General features: G+C 23.4%; 1 protein-coding gene across 3 annotated transcripts in view; it reads right to left on the bottom strand.

The window, feature by feature from the left end:
- The window catches only part of LOC122858793 (ankyrin repeat domain-containing protein 50), a 59,123-nt gene that overhangs the window by 16,295 nt on the left and 25,355 nt on the right, over positions 1 to 17,473 (bottom strand). For all 3 annotated transcript variants that reach the window (XM_044161946.1, XM_044161945.1, XM_044161944.1), the window contains one exon: positions 10,043 to 10,119. The gene's annotated coding sequence lies outside the window, so the exon portion shown is untranslated. The remainder of the gene's footprint in view (positions 1 to 10,042; positions 10,120 to 17,473) is intronic.

The raw sequence follows: 17,473 nt of genomic DNA on the forward strand, positions 1-17,473 counted from the left end.
CACAACTTTCTCAATAATCATCGGATCTCGATGCAATTGGGCTTGAAATTTTGTGTGAATTATGTGTTTTTTATGTGTGAAGAAATAAATTTGAAAGAAAATTTTTTTAAATATTTTTTATATTTTTTTTTAAAATTGACATATTAAGCTAGCACAACTTTCTCAATAATCATCAGATCTCGATGCAATTGGGCTTGAAATTTTGTGTGAATTATGTGTTTTTTATGTGTGAAGAAATAAATTTGAAAGAAAATTTTTTTTAATATTTTTTATATTTTTTTTTAAAATTGACATATTAAGCTAGCACAACTTTCTCAATAATCATCAGATCTCGATGCAATTGGGCTCAAAATTTTGTGTGAATTATGTGTTTTTTATGTGTGAAGAAATAAATTTGAAAGAAAATTTTTTTAAATATTTTTTATATTGTTTTTTAAAATTGACATATTAAGCTAGCACAACTTTCTCAATAATCATCGGATCTCGATGCAATTGGGCTCAAAATTTTGTGTGAATTATGTGTTTTTTATGTGTGAAGAAATAAATTTGAAAGAAAATTTTTTTAAATATTTTTTATATTTCTTGACATATTAAGCTAGCACAACTTTTTTAATAATTATTAGATCTTGATGCGATTGGGCTCAAAATTTTCTGCGAATTATGTGTTTTTCATGTGTGAAGAAATAAATTTGAAAGAAAATTTTTTTAAATTTTTTTAATATTTCTTTTAAAAATTGACATATTAAGCTAGCACAACTTTCTCAATAATCATCGGATCTCGATGCAATTGGGCTCAAAATTTTGTGTGAATTATGTGTTTTTTATGTGTGAAGAAATAAATTTGAAAGAAAATTTTTTTAAATATTTTTTTTTAAAATTGACATATTAAGCTAGCACAACTTTCTCAATAATCATCAGATCTCGATGCAATTGGGCTCAAAATTTTGTGTGAATTATGTGTTTTTTCTGTGTGAAGAAATAAATTTGAAAAAAATTTTTTTAAATATTTTTTATATTGTTTTTTAAAATTGACATATTAAGCTAGCACAACTTTCTCAATAATCATCAGATCTCGATGCAATTGGGCTCAAAATTTTGTGTGAATTATGTGTTTTTTATGTGTGAAGAAATAAATTTGAAAGAAAATTTTTTTAAATATTTTTTATATTTTTTTTTAAAATTGACATATTAAGCTAGCACAACTTTCTCAATAATCATCAGATCTCGATGCAATTGGGCTCAAAATTTTGTGTGAATTATGTGTTTTTTATGTGTGAAGAAATAAATTTGAAAGAAAATTTTTTTAAATATTTTTTATATTTCTTTTAAAAATTGACATATTAAGCTAGCACAACTTTTTTAATAATTATTAGATCTTGATGCGATTGGGCTCAAAATTTTCTGCGAATTATGTGTTTTTCATGTGTGAAGAAATAAATTTGAAAGAAAATTTTTTTAAATATTTTTTATATTGTTTTTTAAAATTGACATATTAAGCTAGCACAACTTTCTCAATAATCATCGGATCTCGATGCAATTGGGCTTGAAATTTTGTGTGAATTATGTGTTTTTCATGTGTGAAGAAATAAATTTGAAAGAAAATTTTTTTAAATTTTTTTAATATTTCTTTTAAAAATTGACATATTAAGCTAGCACAACTTTCTCAATAATCATTGGATCTCGATGCAATTGGGCTCAAAATTTTGTGTGAATTATGTGTTTTTTATGTGTGAAGAAATAAATTTGAAAGAAAATTTTTTTTAATATTTTTTATATTTTTTTTTAAAATTGACATATTAAGGTAGCACAACTTTTTCAGTAAACATTCAATCTTGATGTTATTAGACTAAAAATTACGTGTAAATTATGTGTGATTTATGTGTAAATAAATAAATTAAAAAAATTTTTCGTTAATTTATTCATTCTTTTTTTTTTTTTTATGATAATACTCGTGTTTATAAAATCAATGAACAATGAACCTTTTAGAAGGTATAGATACAAGCGCGCGTAGCGCGCCAATGTGCTCGTATTATAAAAAAAAAAATTGTAAATTTGTAAAGAAAAAATTCTTTTATAATTTAAAATATATTTTTGAAAATTATAATTAACAATTAATTTTGATAATTGTAAAATATAAAAAAGTAAAAATCAATGTTTTTAATAAATTTTTAAAATACTATTTATTATTAATTTGACTTCAAAAAAAATTTCATTTAGTCTAATAATATTTTTGTATTTAAAAATGATAAAATAAAGTTGAAAAATTATAAAGCTTATGAAGTAATTAGCCGGTTAGTTGAATCGTAAAATCGATTTACGTTTGGTACTAATCTTAACATGTAAAAAGTCATTTACTCAAGTTTTACAAACGAAAAACTAAAATAAAAAAAAAAAAAAAACGAAAAAATAGTAATTTTCATGTTTAATCATTTTTATCTATCTTTTTTCCCTTTTACAAAGTTTGTAGATATAAATTTGTTAAATGCCTAAAGGTATGAGTACAATTTAATATTTTTTCTATTTTTTTCTTTTCATCAGTGACTGATATTAACTCTCAAGATGGACTTGTTATCAAATTGCTTTTGGAAGATTAGTGTGTTAAAGGGTTCTTGTATTAAGTGCATTAGACAAAGATGAAGAACCAGCGGTTAGTTTTACTTGGGTTATATTACATAATTTTAGTAATTAATATTCACGCGATGACGCTTATTTTGGGGTGCGGAAAATTATATTCCTAACGCTTATAAACCTCATTCCTCTCATGTTTCTCCCTTCATTATTTTGGTCCAATCTTTACCTGTATATATCTTTGCCTCCCTTTACCACAACATTGATCTCAAGACTTTGCACAAATTCTATTACACCTTTTTTAAATATATATTTTCAAGGGTTCTAATTTAAATTGTTTTTTTAAATATTTTTATTTTTTGTTAAATTTAAAATGACAAAGAAATTCATTAAAAATTTTCTATACAAAATTTCCACGTTATAGCTATTTTTATTTATTTTTTTTAATTTTAAATTTTATAAAAATAAGGTTCTCTGATATTTAAAACTGTGTGGAAATTAAATTTTCATATTTTAATTTTCACAAGTTGAATGTTACTATTGATTTAGTCCAAACGTTCGCAAAGGGACAATTTTATTTTTTTCGCTATTTGAAACAGTTGCATATAAAATTTTATAAATGAAAAAAAATATATAAATATGTAGCAAATAAAAATATTAAAAAAAAAAAAAAAACAAACATTTTTGTATGTATCTTCAAGAAATCCCCTCGAGACAACAAAATAAATATGTTATCATATAAAGATCGCATATAAGAGCGTATACCAAGCTGATATACATATTTTAAATTTTTCAAGTACATTCTATCTTCTATTCCCATTTCATTTTATTTATTCATTTTTTTTTTTCTCGTCAGCATGTTTCATTTCCGGGTGTGTAGGTATATATAATCTTTTTGAAAAAATAAAAATATATTTTACTCACAATATTACATATACACTTGAGCCATCAACAACCTCAACATCAATAAAAAAAAAAAATATCAGTTGAGACTTGAGTGTATAAAGTACCACTAAAATTTAATTAAACTAAAATATTTTTTATCGTCCACTTGAGTCAATTGAACAACACCTCAACAACAATTTTTTCAAGTATTAATTTCAAGATAAAAAAATAAATTTACGTAACAAATTATAAAGGATGTTTCAATTTTATTATGGAATATATTTATTTGACATAATTGTGTAAATTTTTTACATCAATTAAACTGTATTTTATTGTATTTATTTATTGTTTTATTTGAATAAAATTTACTACCAATTGGATATAGAGGTATATAAAGCTGGCACAGGCATAATGGCACAACCAAATCAGACCTTATCAGTAATTATGAGCTGATTATGAGCTATTTTTGAGTGCAAACCGCGATTTTTGAGCTTTTTTTTTTTTTTTTTTATTAAAAGTTATGCTAGCTTTCAGAAACAGCTAGCACAACTTTTTTATTTATTATGCGATATCGATCGAGTGGGGCCCTAAATTATGAGCTTTTTATGAGCTAATTAGGTATGTAATTAAAAAAATTTTTTTTTTATTTTTATTTTTTTTTTTTATTAAAAGTTTAACGTAAGCTGGCACAACTTCTTTATTTATCATGTGATCCTGATCGAGTGAGGCTTAAAATTACAAGCTATTTATGTGCTAATTATGTGTGTAAAAAAAAAAATTTTTTTATAATAATTTTTTTTTTTTATTAATAATTATGCTAGCTTTTAACGTAAGCTAGCACAACTTTTTTATTTATCATTGGATACCAATCGAGTAAGGCCCTAAATTAGAAGCTATTTACGAGCTAATTATGTGTGTAAAAAAAAAAATTTTTTTATAATAATTTTTTTTTTTTTATTAATAATTATGCTAGCTTTCAACGTAAGCTAGCACAACTTCTTGATTTATTATTCAACACCAACCAAGTAAGGCCCTAAATTAAGAGCTATATTTACGAGCTAATTATGTGTGTACAAAAAAGTTTTTTTTATAACAATTTTTTTTTTTTATTAACAATTATGCTAGCTTTTAACGTAAGCTAGCATAACTTTTTTATTTATTATGCGATATCGATCGAGTGAGGCCCTAAATTATAAGCTTTTTATGAGTTAATTAGGTATGTAATTAAAAAATTTTTTTTTCATTTTTATTTTATTTTTTTATTACAAGTTTAACGTAAGCTGGCACAACTTTTTCATTTATTATGTAATCTTGATCAAGTGGGGCCTAAAATTACAAGCTATTCACGAGCTAATTATGTGTGTAAAAAAAAAAATTTATTTATAATAATTTTTTTTTTTATTAACAATTATGCTAGCTTTTAACGTATGCTAGCATAACTTTTTTATTAATCATGTAATTCTGATCAAGTGAGGCTCGAAATTAAAAGCTATTTATGTTCTCATTTTGTGTGTAAAAAAACAAAAAAATATTATAAATAAATTTTTTTTTTTTACGCTTATAATTAGCTCGTAAAAAGCTCATAATTTAGGGCCTCACTTGATTGGTATCGGAGAATAAATAAAAAAGTTGTGCCAGCTTACGTCGAAACACTTGATAGCTAGCATAATTATTAATAAAAGAAAAAAAATTATTATAAAAAAAATTTTGCACATAATTAACAAATAACTAATTTAAACCTTACTCGATTGTTATCGAATGATAAATAAAAAAGTTATGCTAGCTTACGTTAAAAGCTTGCATAATTGTTAATAAAAAAAAAAATTATTATAAATAAATTTTTTTTTTTTACACACATAATTAGCTCGTAAATAGCTTTTAATTTAGGACCTCACTTGATTGGTATCCAATGATAAATAAAAAAGTTGTGCTAGCTTACGTTGAAAGCTAGCATAATTATTAATAAAAAAAAAAAAACTATTATAAAAAAATTTTTTTTTTTACACACATAATTAGCACATAAATAGCTTGTAATTTTAAGCCTCACTCGATCAGGATCACATGATAAATAAAGAAGTTGTGCCAGCTTACGTTAAACTTTTAATAAAAAAAAAAAATAAAAATAAAAAAAAATTTTTCTAATTGCATACCTAATTAGCTCCTAAAAAGCTCATAATTTAGGGCCCCACTCGATCGATATCGCATAATAAATAAAAAAGTTGTGCTAGCTGTTTCTGAAAGCTAGCATAACTTTTAATAAAAAAAAAAAAAAAAAAGCTCAAAAATCGCGGTTTGCACTCAAAAATAGCTCATAATCAGCTCATAATTACTGATAAGGTCTGATTTGGTTGTGCCATTATGCCTGTGCCAGCTTTATGTACCTTGGATATAGAGTCATTGAATATTTATTTATTTTTTAAATGTAAAAGAGTTTCGTATTTTATTTTAGATTTAAAATAAAGTAAATGATGTTGGTTTAAAAGTGTCAGCGTGATGTACAATATCTGTACAAGTACATTAATAATATACGTGTATAAAATTTACTCTCATATAATGATCAAACCATAGTCACTTTGTATGAGTCAATTATCGAGATGTCTGGCAGTAATGGAAGCGGTATAATTTTTCATACAGAACACAGTAAATTGAGTTAACGAGAAATGCAAAAAAAAAATAAGAAAAATAATAAAATTAAATACTGTAGTAATTTTCGAGTGTTTAATATACATTTTTTTTTTCAATTTTTTTTCGTTATATCATATTTAAGTAGCTGGAAAAATGCCATGTAAATATTTTTCAATTTTCAGTCAAATGTATATTTAAAAAAAAAAAGTCATAAAGAGATTTCAAAAAGAATTTAATTTTCGATTGAATAATATAAATAAATATATGTTTATAATGTCAACTAAAATAGCACAAATTAAATGACATTAATATAAATGATATGATTCAATGGATCTACGTGCACAAATACATACAATTAATTTCACCCTGTGGGTGTTTATGCTGAGATGTTATCACAAGGTGTGACATGTACCAAACTACCCACGTTCATGTCATTCAAAATTAACATCAAATTTTTCACCTCAAATTTATTATTATTATTATTTTTTCATAAATAAAAATATACCTTTAATACCTTGAACCTAATAATTCATTATTTATTTCTTTTTTTTTAATTGAAAATATTGATCTTAATTTTATAAAAATAAAGTATCATAATTTATAGAATTTATAAACATTTTTTTTTTTTAAATTGTTTATTGATTATAAGTGAGTCATAAAATTATTATTTTTTCAACAATTTAATATTTATATTTAAAATGAAAAAATTGGATTTTAAAAATTGTAATTATATAAAATAAATAATATAAAAAATTATTTTGATTTATAAATTATGAACTTTATATATTTATATTCATTTATTTATTTATTTTTTTAAGCATGTGTATAAAATTACAACACATTTATCATCATCATCATCATCATCAGATGTGAAAATAGGTAGTTTTTGAGTTTTATAGTTTTCCGGTATCTTGATGCTGCTGAAAGAGTATAATTACAGCACCCTGAGGGCATGTATGAGCCTTTATGTTCATGTATTTTGATATAGCCAGTTTTCTGGTTTATTCTAGAGGCTAAATTATCATGCCATTCACCAACAAATCTCTTTGAATTTCTCGTCTCAAAATCAGTGGTATATGTGTACTTACACACTGACTCAAATCTCAATGTGCATGACGATGATATATTCTATTTTATTATCGTTTCTACAAACCTAAATTTACCCTGGTTAAATTATCCTTACAGACACTTTTTATCCAACGATGTTTTTAAACTTTTATACAACTGATTCTCAAAAAATTACTTCAACTTTTTGCATTTTATTTTATTCATTATTATTATTATTTTTACACCCTCAACATTTTACTGATACTTTTGTTTTTTAACTAATTTTCTTTCTTTCATTCGTTGTTATGTCCCAAGGCATTTCAAGCTTGATGGGTAAGTTGATCCTGAGAAAATTGGAGACTTGACAGACACTGTAGGATATTTCATCAAAGTTTTCAAATATATTTTTTTTTTTTTTATTTAACCGTATAATTTTTTATTAAAAACATAGTATTTAAATTAATGACAAAGAAAAATAATTTTTAATTTATTTTTTAATATAAAAACATCGAAAAAAATATTGGGTGAATGGTGATATAAAAAAAAATTAGAAAATACAAAATTAATTATGATTTAATTTTTAAATTAAAAATGTTTTGTCTTTTTGATTATAATTTTGAAAATATTTTCAAAACAATTATAAAACGTTGTATAAATGGGAAAAAAAAAAATTTAATTTCATCTAATATTTGATAGTTAAAATTATAATTTTAATGTAATAATAAAATTTGTAATTTTTCGATTAGTTTCTATTTTTAAATTGATTTTGTTTGAAGGCTTTTTTTTTTTAAATTTATACTTTTATATTTTTTTTTTGAATATTCATTTTATGATATTTAATTAAATTATTCAACTAAATTTTGTTGTGATAATTATTAATTAAAATAATGACATATACTTGATGAGAATTTATATTTAATTAGAAAGATCGATTACTCATTTTATCGCAAGTTAATATTTAATAAAGAGTATCTTGTTTAATTAATGTGATCGTTATCGTGACAAGTATACGATGCTACAAGAGAACTGTCGTCAACATCACTTTATATATAGACGACGAGATCTTAAAAGAATGATGCTCCAGTATTTTATATTGCACAAAAAATAATGGAAAAAAAAGGCGGAGTTATTAAGAGAAATAAAAAACATGATTTTTGCTATATCTGATGATAAAACACACATGTGAATTTATAGAAAACAATAGATAAACTTCGTTACAATACAATGAAACTTTAGAGATGAAATTGCCTCAGCAATTTTGGGTAAAAAGCCATCACTGAATTTACATTTCATTGTTGGATGGGCGGACAGTAGACATACAATCATTTATTGTCTTTAAAATGAAAATCCTTGATTAAACTTTTGCTACACATATATGCTAAATCTTGTATTAAATTTAAATGTAAAAAAAAATTCAAAAATTAGTCTTATTTGAAATTTAAAATTCAAATAATTATTATTGACTATTAAAAATTAATTTTATATAATATTCTTTAATATTAAAATTCAAAATTATTTAATCAAATAATTTACAAGCTTTTTCTTTTCCAATTTTATACATTTTTAATCAATTCAAAAACCAATCAAAAAAATAATATTATATTTATAAAATGAACAATTGTATTAATTAGATCAAAAAAAAAAAAATAAAAAAAAATATTTGAATACATGTTTCAGTCAATCAAAACTATTCGCTTCATCAGTTTACCATACAATATGCATTTGGAATAATTGAAGATGAATTGGATCATTGAACTCGTCTGTAATAATAACTACTATCAGTATATATCGATATTAAATAGAACACGAGACTAGGTTGAACAAGACGTTGAATAATAGAGTAAGAAGAAAAAAATGAAAGAAAATTCATCAAAGAAAAGGAGACTCTTGTGCCATATCAGCTAACATATATGTATACTACACCTCTTATTGTACACTATAGGTATATTCTTCTTAACAATTTATATGTCACGTGCTCACCAACAAGCAACTGTTCTAAATTTTTTTTTTTTCCTTTTGCTCTTCATCTCTGATGTATATAATATACACGCATGTTTTTATATATCGCTGCTAGATAAATGTATACAATATAGACTACAAAGTGGAAAATTATGCAACGGGTGTTGTCAGAATCTCACTTACTATTGCCGCATAGTAATATATCCATTTGTAAAAATGCGTTGTCTCTTACTGTCTATTTGTATGGTAAATGAGAAATACCCACGACCTATTTATACCAACAATAGATGGTCGAATTTAGTTTATTATTAGATTTTAGATAATGGCTACGTATCAGCAACAAAAACCAGAACACCTTTTTATTTATTCCATGTATTTCATGTCACGTATATTCGCTTGAGATTTTTATTTTTTTATTTATTTTTTTCTATAAACATGCAAAATTTTCCAAAGGTCTAACTTTCATGTTGCCTTTTTTTTTTTTTTGAAAATCTTATTTGCAAATTATTTTCATTTTATATATATTTTTTTATTTGGCTTTCAACATGGAGAACCGAGGCAACATTGAGAAGACGACGACGACGACGACTTGAGATTCGTTGAGCAAAAGCAAGGTAAGCATCTTACATATATACACATGGATTATGCCAGCATTGCCAAGTATGGAAAGTGAAGCAGGGCAGGGAGGTGAATAAGATGAGGGTCTCGAGGGGTTCGACAGCTTGTCCAACTATGTACTCTACTCTCGTCGATTGTATGTGTCTGCATGCATATATGTATATACATCAAAGAAGGGCCTAAGGGGACCAAAAAGAATACCTTTACTCAGCGAAAAACTATAATATCATATAAACAAAAGATTTTGTTAAAAACTTTGTTTATAAATTTTTTTTTTTATTTTATTTTTAAATTTTCATTTAAATTTTATTTTTTTTGGGAAAAGATTTTTTAAACTTACATTACTTTAGGCAGTTTTTCATCCAATTTTCACTTGAATTTTTATATTTCAAGAAGAAATTTATCACCAAATTAAATCTGTAAACAGAAAAAAAAATATATTTAATTAAAATATGGAAAATATATAAAACAAGTAATTTTTTTAAAAAATAATAATTGCTTTCATGAGTTTTATTAATTTATTTTATATTAATGAACAAGTATTTTATAGAAAAATAAATAACAAATTAATTTCTGTTAATTATTTTACAAGTATGTTTATACAAGATGAATGTATGTGTGTAAAAATCTCAAGTGTAATTACAAAGTAGTTTGACATTGTCACTTAAATGAGCCACATTCAGGATACAACTTGGATGAGGCTTTTGTTGTAGAAAATGTTGTGTATACACAACAAGTTTTCTTTCGTAAGTTAATAGAATTTCAAGAAAAATTAAGTAAAGTTTCAGGTATATATATATATATTGTAAAAAAAAAAATAAATATAGTATCCAGTCAGTTCAACGAGCTGGTTAATCGAAACCACTTCCAACAGGAGCCACCAACTACTTAACTCATCCAGTTTCAGATTATTTTTATATATATTTTAAACTTTTAAAATTTATCATTTATTCATATATGATTATTTTATAATAAATATTTTTTTATTATCATTTTTATATTGAATTTTTAAACTTAATATTTATAATAAAAATGAAATTTGATAAATATATTTAGTTAATTTAAAAATAATGAATAAAATTAATTAAAAAATTTACGAAAGATTTATTTTAGTGCTAGCAAAAATATAAGGTTATTATAATTCAGGAAAAAAAATATGTGGAAAAAAATAAAGGGGAATGCGTGCAAGTAGTCTCAGTAGTATAATTAATATATAAGAGTTTAAGGGGCAAATGGCAATGTGATACAGGGTAGTTCTAATCGTAAAATAAAAGTGAAAAAAGGTCTAATGAATTAACACACCTTGATACATGTCGTACTAATGAACAATACACCTTTTTTTTTCTCTTTTTTTATAGTCGAAAGTAAAATACAATTTTAACATCGTTTCACGTAACAATCCATCAAGTTACGGTCAACTTTTGTAAATTATTATTATTAAAAAAATTCATAATGTGACATTTTTATATGAAATTAGGGAGAAATATTATATATATACTTTTGTCACGCGATATTATATAATTTATTTGAATTAATTATTTTTTTATCAATGTCAAAAATATAAAAGTTATCAATTAGTATTATTTTATAAATAAAATATTTTATTATTCATTTAAAAGTTGCATTTTAAAAATTATTTTATAGTTTTTAGATTTGAAAATTTTGTAAATAAATGAAAATTGAATTATTAAAAAAATAATCTCACGAAATTTTGTTTTACCTTAATTAAAAATTGACAAATAAAAAAATCTTTAAACTAAAAATTTCCACAAATTAATTCAAATTGAATAAAAAAAAAATACCACAATTGAATCTTTAAATTATTTATTTTATAATAAAATAAAAACACGAAAGAAGTGACTTTCACAAAATGAAAAAAATAAAAATTTCATAAATGTCAAAAGACCGCAGATAAAAATAAATAAATACGAGACAATTGAAAAAATAATAACAAAAATAAAAGAAAATTTTAATCTCAAAGTTGAATTTAATTTACAAAAATGTTTTTATATATAGATTATTAAAATTGACAATATTCTTTAGTTTGTTGAAAATTAAACCAGGAAATAATATCATAATTAAGTTATATATCTAAATAATTGTTGACAACTCGTTATCGTTTATGACCTACAAACTTAAAAGTAAAGAAAAAAAAAAACTGAAATTGTATATTTATGCCAGTAAATTTATGATGAGACAAAATTATGTACCATCATCAGTATCATCATCGTGGGAAATTTCAATTACAAGGGGGCTTTCTGTAATCAAAAAAAAAAAAAAAAAAACAACAAACTTTATGGAAAGGATAAAGCTGCATTGACAATTTTCAAAGTTACGTAATTTTGTTAGAATATGATGTCAGCTATACTTGAGGGGGAAAATTAGTTAAACATTTAGTTGGTGCAAATGAATTAAGTTAGTCAATTCAATGTGGTTTGACAGAGTTTGGCAAATTCTCCAGAGGTTTTCGTGTTATCCACATATATTATAAACTGTATGCTTAAAACTGTAATTATTATTCAACGATGACAGCATTTATCGGCTGATGGAGTTGAAGTACCACTTCAGACAAAAATCATATAGATTTAAGGTTTATCTCATACGCAACTGATGGACTTTGATATTACAAAATATTTTTTTATTTTTTCGACTGCTTCTGATCATCCTACGGTTATTGGATTTTTTTTTTTTCAAACAAAACATACTGGTATTTTTTTTTCGCTTCATTGTATTTTTTAATTTTTATATTACACACAAAAATGTTGGGTAAAAGTTTATTAGTTTTTAATTAAATTACTGAAAATAATAATTTAAAAATTGAATGGAATTTAGATGAGACATATTGATTATTGATAACGATGGTTTTTTATTTTTTTTTATCATAATAATTATATATGGAATTTTTTACAATTTAATAAATGTTAAAAAACAATTTTGTGTATAAAATAAAAACGAGTGCATTAAGAAATTAATGTCTACCATCAAAATTGCATATATATAACGTAAAAGTAATCCTGAGAAATCATATATTTTTTTTGCTGTAAGCACCGGGGAGCAATGTCCCGAGAGAAGAAAAAAAAAAAAGAAATAAAATTAAAATAAAAAAAGATAACTTGACAACATCCTTTTCGTTTCCATTCCATAAAACCCATCTATTTTGTTTTTTTTTTATTCCATCACTAACCAATTGATTACTAAAAAAATCGAAACGATAAAAAGAAGATCATAGCGTTATACAATTCTCGACAAATCGGTTTTTTATATTTATATATTTTTTGATATTATAAAAAATATATAAAAGAAAAATACCTAATAAATTTTCAAGTTATTTTGCAATTGTGAGACAACTTTTTTTTTATTTTTCAATTTGAAATTATAAAAATGCGTTTCGTTTTTTTTTATGAAATATTTGAAAATAATATGTCAATTTAAAAGGACACTATAATATTTAATAAACAATAAACTTTTTCTATTACAAAGACAAACAATTTTTTAAATTAAAATAATTCTTCTTTGAAAATTAAAATGATATATGTAACTGGAAAATAAAAAAGTATTCTAATTAAATTCCATGTAGTTGAAAATTTAAAAAATTCCAACGAAAACAATATTAATATTTTGATTAAATAATTTTTATATGACTGGATACTGTTTACCCAAAAATAAATTATCGTATTTTTTTGAGAGAATGAACAACGCATTACGTGATTCAATTTTCATCGAGAGTTTAAAATGTGAAAATAAAACGACTCTGCTGACAGACCTCTTTTCAATATTACAATAGTACGTCTAGACTAAAATCCACAGAGAGAAAAAGAAAAAAAAAAAAAATAATAACCCCATACACATTTTACTATAACATAATGAACACAAACTTGCACAAAAAAAATACTAAAAAATCAGCATTTTTCGTTATTAAAAAAAAACAATAATAGCAATAAAAAAAAAAAATTCATTTATTTGAATGGTTTTATAATAATTTTGTAAAGCAAACATAATTAATAATTAATATTCATCAAACAAGGCCTACCCTCAAAACAATTACCCAAAATAAACATCCTCCAAAAAGTAAAAAAAAAAAAAATAATTCAAAAAAACTTACAATTATTTGTCATTTAAAATTGAATAAAAATTTATATTAAAATTGTTTATTTTTCATCCATTCAATTTTGAATATAAAAATTTATACATCATCATTATATATACAATATTGTTCATTAAATATGTCCATTGAATTTTAGTGAATAGCTTCATTAAAAAAAAAAAAAAACTAAATTTGTTGAAAAAAAATGTGGGTGGTTAAAATAGACAAGAGGGTGGGAAATAAATTTATTCAACCCCGATTTAATTATCTCGAAAGCAAAAATAAAAATAATAATAATAAAAAAAAGTAGTAGGAGTTGGCGTTGGTCGTGATGATGATGATGAAAAGACAAGTTCCACTTATATCAAGTCTTCATCTCGTTATGTCCTCAGCCTTATTTTTCCTCCCTTATTATGCTCATTACATGCGAAACTCTGAGATAAAAAATAAGCACAACACCTTATTTGTTTTGAATTTTTTTTTTATATTCATTCATACTGTTGATTTTATTGCCATAAAAAAAAAATTATCGTGCCCCCTGCTTGCCATATTTTGCAATAAAAAAATGTCCATACAAATAAAATCTTTGAAAGGAATGATATTTTTAAGACATGGAAAATAAAATAAATATTATTTAAAAGCTGACATTTTACTTGATAAAAATTATACAGCGATAGGCATTGTTGTTGTGTATGTTTATGTTTAACACTGCGAGATGAAATAATATAATGATTATGAAATTCGCATTTCGCATGTGTCAATGTTCACAATTCTCATGTTTTTTTTTTTTCCAATATGTGTTAAGTTACAGTACATGGTATTGTTTCTTTGGACAAAGTACAGGTGGATAACTATACAATGTTTGTTAGAGAAAATTTTGCACGAGCCACTAGTCACGTGCCAGGTTTTTTTTTATTTATTTATTTTATTTTTTCAAGGATTTACTCTCCAACTCTTGTGTATAATAAGGATCCATTTGGGTCGAGGACTTTTGCTCTTCTTTGTGGCAAGTGCTCTGCTTTTTTTTTTTCTCATTTTTTTTTTTCGTTTTGCTTGTTACTTGATTAGTAAAATTTAAAAAAATCTTCTGTCAATTATTTGTAATGTTTAATGGTTTCTTTTTGTTTTATAAAAAATTTTATGTGTCAAGTGTGAAGAGAAAAAACTTGCAAGAGAATTTTAATGAAAATGTAAAAAAAAATTGCATTAACAGTAGGATGACTTTTAAAATTAGATTGCATATAAAAAAGCGGATTAAATTGTGAGAATAATTTAATGAAAAATTTTATATATTTTTATATTTTATAGTACAAAAAGTAGGTTAATTTTTAGATACCTTGAAAATTTTATTAGCTTGAAAATAGTGAAAAAAAAAAATGGAATTTATTCAGGTTAATAATTTTTGTTACATTAAAAATATATTTATAGCATAAAATAGCAATAAATAAGGAAAAACTAAAAGATATTTTCTTTGTTTTTTTATAATTTTAAAAATATGATTATCTCATGTGAATAATTTTTTAAATATTTATTAATTTATCTATAAATATATTGTGTTTTTTTTTTCATTTAAAACAATAAATATAATAAGTGGGTATTTTTTGTATATTATGTAATTATAATTACACAATTCAATGTATGAAAAATATCACAATGAATGGAAAAAGTGCAACGCCCTCTTCATATATCATTTTTTTAAAACTAAGACTTGATTTTGTAAATCCGAGACAGGTTTGCCTACATGAAAAAATTATAAAAATGAAATAAATTTAAAAAAGGAAAAACAAAAGATGAAATAAACCCCGCAATGTAAACGAGACTCATTCATAAAAGAAAAAAATTATAAAAATAATGATATCAAAAGAATTTTGAAGAAAAAAAAAAACCAACACGAGAAGTTTAAAAAGCAAAAGAAAATTCAAATCAAAGAATAAAACCACATATATAAATATAAAAAAAACATGTATAAATAATGAATATAAACCACGAGAAATCAGTGTAAATACAACGATCAAATAAAACCCGGAAAATGGAAAAAAAAAAAAAATTACAAAATATTTAACTTGACTTTAGAAATTCACACATGAAAATACAATATTTTTTTTTACATCAAGTGTAAAGGGTGTACACATATAAATCTTTAATATTTCTATTTGAAATTTTTTTCTTATTTTTACTAGCATAATTTTCTCAGTCTCTCTAACGTCTCTCATTTGTACATGTTTTTTTCATGTATATTCAAAGCGTGATCTTTCTGCGCAAAAGATAGATACATGCACATTTTAAACGTCCCACGCATTCACGACATGTGTCCTATTCCTGATGCAAATTATTATCATTTTTTTTTTTTATCATGGTGGCCAAAGAACTACGTGACACATGTCGAACAAATTTAACAGAAAAAAAAAATTTTTTTTTCCACTTTTTTTTGTAGTGACAGTGGTGGATAAAATTTATTTTCGAATATCGAATTTAAACAATACGTCTTTTGAATTTATTATGGCTGAGTAAGCATTTATATGTGTATAAAAATATAAACTATAAAAAAAAAAAAATTCCAAAGTAGGTATATATAAATAAATATTACCAGAAAACCTTTTTTTTTTTCAACAAAAAAATTACCAAGTATTTTATTTTTTTGTGTTAATATTTATTTATTTATATTTTTGTTGAAAATAAAAAAAATTTATGCGATAAAAATAGAAAGCAGATAATTTTTTTATTAAATTTATCGAAAATTTATTGAATAAAAAAGTGTAATAATAATTATTCTATATAATAATTATTGTTTCTGAGAAAAATAAAGAAATAATATTGACAATTTTATATAGTAAACATAAATAACGTCAGTATCAATTCTAACAGATTTAATATCACCTTAGGGAAAAGAAAAAAAAAAAAGAAAATGAAAGAAATATGTATATCGGTTTTGGACTTGAAAAACTTTTGTATTCCAACAACAAAAAACCACTACCGCACAATTGCAAACTTTTCTACTTTGGTGTGTATATATAAAGTTGTTATTATGGCAATTTACGCTGCTTATATGGATAAATAAACTTGGAAAAATTCTATACAGACGGTTTTTATTTATTTTAATTTTTTTGTTATCACATTTTTTGCCAGCCATTATTTTTGGTGACTATGTGTTTCATCTGTATTCTTGTTGACAATTTTTATTTATTTTATCATTGCTAGAATGCTATTGTTACGTTTTTAATGAAAATAATTCATCTTGTTGTATAGTTTTTAAAGCAAATGATATATTGACTTATTCAAAATTGCGATAATAATTTTAGTGTGACTGACACCTGGTGGTAGCGTCAGTGCAACTAGTCATTTTAGAATATATTCCACGCCAACTGATCAATTGAATCATTCATCGAAACAGCTACCATTATGTCACCACAAGACTCAGGATTTCCGGCTTTCTGTCATCATGAATATATAGAATATCAAGAAGTTATTTAATCGATTGAATAGCTATTGAAAATTCCATTGGATAACCTACAACAGTTTCACGTGTCATATATCTATTTTATTATTATTATCATTATATATTATTTATTTTTACTCAATGTACTCGATTTATTGTATCTAATAAATTTTTTTATTCAAATGTAAATATGATTTTATATATAAGCTCGTTTTTTTTGTAGAAATTTATTCTTTTTTTTCTTGTTAAAC

The sequence above is a fragment of the Aphidius gifuensis genome, linkage group LG6 (genome assembly GCF_014905175.1).
Source record: "Aphidius gifuensis isolate YNYX2018 linkage group LG6, ASM1490517v1, whole genome shotgun sequence".
Taxonomy (NCBI): Eukaryota; Metazoa; Arthropoda; class Insecta; order Hymenoptera; family Braconidae; genus Aphidius; species Aphidius gifuensis.